Here is a 6,000-nt window from a genome sequence, read left to right as displayed (position 1 = left end):
TGCAATTTGAACACAGATTTTGCATTCTAGAGGTCCAGTATTGGGAGCCAGATGTTTCACACCTCTGTTCAAGATAAACTGGCCTACTTGCTGTTGCCTATCCACAACAACCCCCTACTCCCACACATTTGTACCTGCTGCCCCCTGTACCTGTAGTCATCTCCCTACTTACCTCAACTTCTTAAAATCCCCCACTCCCCAAAAAACAGTGTAAGCTACCTGAGGGTAAGGACTGTTTTCTCTTTTGTCGTTGTATCCCTAGTACATACTACTCCATGCTGGGCACATAGTAGGTGCTTAATAAATGCTTGTTGAATTGAACTCATTTGAATGCCTCCAAATTGAATTAATAAGTCAATTCATTTTTAAAATTTACTAGATTAGATCCAGGTTCCAGAAAAAGCTAAAACAATCATGAACTCTATGTAGAAGAATAAGGAGGGGCCAAGTCCATTGGCTTTCACCCTGGGCAGGCCACATCTGGAGTATTTGAGTCAGTTTGGGGTACCACATTTTAGAAAGGACATTGATTACAGGGGAAGTGTCCAGAGGTGGGCAGCCAAGATGTGCCAGAACCTGGAATTCTGGGGGATACTTAGCCTAGAAGAAAGAAAATTGGGTGGGGAAAGGGGGGAAAGGGAGAAAGGGCATAAGAGTTGTCATGTATTCGCAGGAATGCCCTACAGAGGAAGGATTAGACACAGTCTTGAAAGCAGAGGGCTGCTGAACTAAGAGGAACTGAAAGTTGCAAAGTCACAAACCCCAATGGGAGCTGTCCAACAAGGGCCCCGACTCTGCACTGAGTGTGTTCACTCTTACTGCTTCAAGGACTATTTATGGTGAATGCCAAAGAGAGGATGCTTGTCCCAAGGTGGGGGACCTCTAAGGTCCCTTCCAGCTCCAAGATTCTCTGATTCTATGACATATCTTGCCCCCATGTTCCCATTATAGTCACCACCACTCCAGAAGAAAATTACTTGGAAATCATACATCACCAGCTGAATTCCTAGCACAAAGGTTCCCATAATGGCAGCATCAAGTGCTACAGTCCTCCTGGGAGGAGTGAGTCCAAAGGAGCCTTCAGGTAAACACAAAAGAAATTTGAACTTTGGAGGCAGCAGGAGACTGATGAACAGAGAAGCTAGCAGGGCCTGCCAGTTGGCTGGGCTCCAGGTGTTCCCAGCTGAGCTGATAATAAGTGTGATGTACTATTAGTTTTAAGCATAAGGAAGAGAGAGACTTGCAGGTAATGAGGGCTCAGCTGAACATGGCTCACTGGCTGAGAAAAGCAAATTAATACAGTCTGAAGACTAGGCAGAAAACATAAAAGAAAGGTCTCAACTCCAGGCATTACTCTCAACCATAGTCAAAAATCAAGACCCCCACAAGTGTACCACCTCCTCCTAGCAGCTCCCATGGCTTTCTACACCAATTCTAGGCTTGCAACTTAGCATCCCCGAGGAAGGTGCTGTTATTATCCCCATTTTACAGAAGGAGAAACAGTCTCAAAAAGGTCAAGGGACTTGCCCAGGGTCAGGCAGGTACAAAGTATCCAAGATGGGATTTGAACTCAAATCTGCCCGATTCCAAGTCCAGAGTTCTATCCATGTCACCTACTTAGTCAGCTGGGTATGACCTTGCATTTGCAAGATGTCTATTTAATGTGAGACTTGTCTCCCCAAGTCGGTTGTAAACTCCTCGATGCCTATTAATTTAACAAAATGCTTTTCCATCTTTCCCTTCCTTCCATACTCAGCTCAGGTACCACATCTATCCTCAGGAAGTCTTTCTTGAACCCCCCTCCCCACCCTGGGAAGTGACTCCTCAATCTCTCCCCAAGTCTGTCACTTTGTCCAGATGATATTGTAACCCATACACTAGCAGTCTGAACACCTGTTTTAGACACTGCTGCCGTCCCCACCCCCAATCCCAGGATGCAACCATCTTGGGCATGGATCATGTTAAGTGATTACTGAATAGTCTCACGACCTTCCCCATGACATAAGCAAGATAGGTGTCTCTGGCCTCACTCTGGAGTCTGAGAGAGGTTGCCTCCCAGAGCTCAAACCCTTAGTAAGGGCTGATCTTACCCTTAGTAAGACCTGTCATGAAATAGAAAGTTGCCCTGGCCTTGGCACCAGAGATCTGTGTTTGAATCTCCCATCTGCCACTTGCCAGCTATGGGATTTCTCTTTGGGTTCCAGTGTTCTCATCACTTCCTGAGGCAGCCCATCATAACTTTTTTTGGATATTTTTAATTTATAACAGTCAATAGAGCAGAAAACTCCCTCTTTCCAGCTTCTCCCCTTACCCTCCCAGCTGCCAGTTCTGCCCTCTGGGGCCAAGCAGAATGCCACATGCCTCTTACTGCAGCAAATTACCATTCTTTTCCCATTTACATTGTAAACATTCCAAATGCCCTGCATACTATTCGGAAAATGCCTGGAAAGCTTGTGCTTTATTTTTTTTTAGTTATGATAGCAAATAGCCAATGAAAATGTAAATAAAATGATAGTGAATGTAAACATGAAGAGAAGTGTCTCTTTGGTTAGCTGGTAAGCAGACGGTCCAGCGTACCATGGGTTTGTCTTGGCTTCCGCCTCATTCCAGAGGCAATGCCAATGAACCCACTAGGTAAGTTTCTTAAAGGAATTCACATTGTTCCACTTTCTCCCAAAGGATCACAGGAGCACAGATCCAAGCTGGAGGCAACCTTAGAGACCATTCAAATCCTTCATTTTACAGAGGAAGAAGCCAAATTCCACCAAGGTGAATGAAGTAACCAGCCAAAGGTCTTACAAGTAGGAAAAGGCAAAGTCATATTTGAACCCAGGGCCTCTGGATCCAAATCCAGCTCTTTTCCCAGTGCACCATTTGTGAATACTAAGTGATCATAATTGAAAACCTCTTACATTTGATTTTGCAGGACAATGAAGAACACTGCTTCAAAGCCATTAACAGTAACACAAGGAGAGATGCAAATATTCCTTGCCCAGCCTTCTAAATGTCCATCATATGATAACACCTTTTGTGGTTGCTTTGAAATTTAAAGGCCTGTCCCTGCTGGGTTTGAAAGCATTGAAATACCAATTGCAAGGAAAAAGAGTTTGCCTTCCTCTTGGGCAAGAATATTGAGGGGAGGCCCTCCAAAGGAGTTGCATGAGGGAAGATGCCTGTATGTAGTGAGTCCTGTGTAGGGACCAAGGAGCAGGAGCACAGTGTGGCTGGCTGCCAAGGGGCCCCTGGCCCACATCAGGGTCAGGGGACCCTCTGGGAGCAGCAGTAGAGGGGGCTGAGCTCTGGGGAGCCAGTGTGTGCTGCGCTACCTTCAAACAAGGCTGGTGGGCAGCCCTGTTAGCATCTAAAAAGCTGCTTATTTTAAGACATGTTCCTAAGGAAGTTGGTGCTGCTGTCCTCCATTTAATTAGGGAACGGAAAACCTGCCGCAAGCTGACACCATAGGAAGCAACAAACAACAACTGCAGAGAAAGCCAGAGAGGATTCCTGATAGACGGTCACCTTGGACAGAATTAACTGGAGAGCAGGCCTGGGAAAGTGAAAAGGGAGAGAAGGTTTGGCTGCTACAGGGAGGCGGGACAGGGTGGAGGGATGCCCCCTGGCCTAGCACTGACCACTTCGGGATTGGTCTGAATTCAAGACTATCATGGAATGCCCCTGGCAGAAGCTGAGGATCTGCCTTTCCCTCCTAGGCCCTGAACTCTGCCCCTGCTTCAGTGGACACCTGACTGGCCTCTGGGTCTCCACTACCCCTCCCTTCCCCCCCTCCCTCCCGTTGCTTTGGCCCAGGTGCAGCCAAATCTCTTCTCCCTTGCATTCAACTGAGACAAGCCGACCATTTTTCTAAAAATGAGGGAATAGGGAAAAACCTAGTGCAATCATGGAAGAGTTTATGGAGCACAAACGGAAATCTATCCTGAGGCAAGCATACTCTAACTACAGATGGGCCAGCAAGCTGCAGGGGCTGTACAGACAGGCTGCTCCTCAGCCCTCCCAACTCTATCTGAACCTCAGCTGACCCTGCCTTCCCTTCTTCCAAGACTAGTCAAAGAGGCCTTTTATCTAGATAATAAGAATTATCAATATTCTTGTCATCTCAGTCATGTCCAACTCTCTGTGACACCACCAGGGTTTTCTTGGCAAAGATGCTAGAGTGGTTTGCATTTCTTTCTCCAGTTCATTTGACAGAAGAGGAAACTGAGGCAAACGGGGTTAAGGGACTTGCCCAGAGTCACATAGCTAGGAAGTCTCTGGGGCCAGATTTGAACTCAGGAAGAAAAGTCTTCCTGACTCCAGGTCAGACATTCTATCCACTGCATCACTTAGCTGCCCTGCATACATATATATATATACATCTCACAGCAAGGTGAGTGTAGTTGGATGGTAGTTTGTATGAAGGGGAGTAATTCATCCTAAGTCTGCTTGGAAAGGTAGATTGGAACCAAGCTGTGAAAAACTTTAAATGCAAAACAGAGGAGTTTGTTGAGTATCCTGGGACTCCCAAAGCTCCGTCCTAGGCTTTCTCACCTTTTCCTGCTATACTATTCCACTGGTGATTGTATCAGCTGCCAGTACAGTCAGTTATGTGTCTCTGCTGAATGATGCCTAGATGGACATTTAATTAGCCTAGATTCTCCCTGAGCTGTAGTCCCACATCTCCAACAGCCTTTGGGACATCTTGACCTGGACATGCCGTAGGGATCTCAAAAGTGAAGCATTTCCTCCTAACCTTCCTCTTTCCTCAACCTTTCTATTATTGCCGGGGATGCCACCATACTTCCAGTCACTCAAGCTCACAACATCAGCATCATCCTTGACTTCTACTTCTCATCCCACATAGCCAGTTGTCAAAATTAGTCATTTCCACATTCATAGCATCTTTCACATATGTCCCCTAGTCTCTACTCAAGTTCTCTCTCTCTCTCTCTCTCTCTCTCTCTCTCTCTCTCTCTCTCTCTCTCTCTCTCTCTCTCTCTCTCTCTCTCTCTCTCTCTCTCACACACACACACACACACACACACACACACACACACACACACACACACACAATCCAGTGGCTCCCTGTTATCTCCAGAACCAAATAGAAGCTCTTCACAACACAGCTCCTTCCTACTTCTCCAGTCTTAGACTTTGCTCATCTCCCCATATTCTTTGATCCAGCCACACTGACCATCTCTATGCACTTACACTACTTGCCCCACATCCCTGAAATATTCTCCCTCTGAAGACTCGACTCAAATCCTCCGTTCTGCAGGAAGCCTTTCTCTGACAGGACTAGCCATCTATTCTGCATAGAGCATACATGTTCTGAGCTAATTTCATGTTTTAAAGCTCATTAAACTGTGAGTTCCTTGTGGGTAGGAACTGGTTCTGCCTTTCTTTGTATTTCCAGCACTTAGCTGGAAGTCACAGAGCCTGGCAAACAGGAAATATCTGACAAATGCTTTTTGACTGACTTCTAGCTGTCTTTCAGACAATAAGGAGCCACCACAGTTACTAAGAAAAGGGGTGGACCTATGTCTTAGGAAAATCACTTTGGCAGCTACCTGCATAGAGAGGAGGGCTTAACGTAGAAACCCAAGAGGAGGCAGTGGCCATATTCCAGGTGAGACATCATGAGAGTCTGAACTAAGATGGCGGCCTTTGGAGTGGAGAGAAGGGGACAGAGATACACATAAGATTTGGAAATGGACAGGATATGTAGGATAAGGGTGAGTGAGGAGTGAAGGATGACATCAAGAATGTGGGCCTGGGGGACTCAAAAGATGGTGACACCCTCCACAGCAACAAAGAAGTTCAAAAGAGGAGTGCATTTTGAGGACCAGATTGCTAGATTCAGAGCAAGGTCCTTGATCTGACCCTTCCATTTTACAGATGAGAAGGCTGAGAGAGGGGAAGGGACTTCCCTGAGGTCACACAAGTTGGAAGTGGTCAAGGCAGGATTTGAATTCAGGTCCATTAATGCCCAAAGCAATATCTCCT

The sequence above is a fragment of the Notamacropus eugenii genome, chromosome X, assembly GCF_028372415.1.
Source record: "Notamacropus eugenii isolate mMacEug1 chromosome X, mMacEug1.pri_v2, whole genome shotgun sequence".
Classification (NCBI taxonomy): domain Eukaryota; kingdom Metazoa; phylum Chordata; class Mammalia; order Diprotodontia; family Macropodidae; genus Notamacropus; species Notamacropus eugenii.
This window is presented reverse-complemented; position numbering follows the sequence as displayed.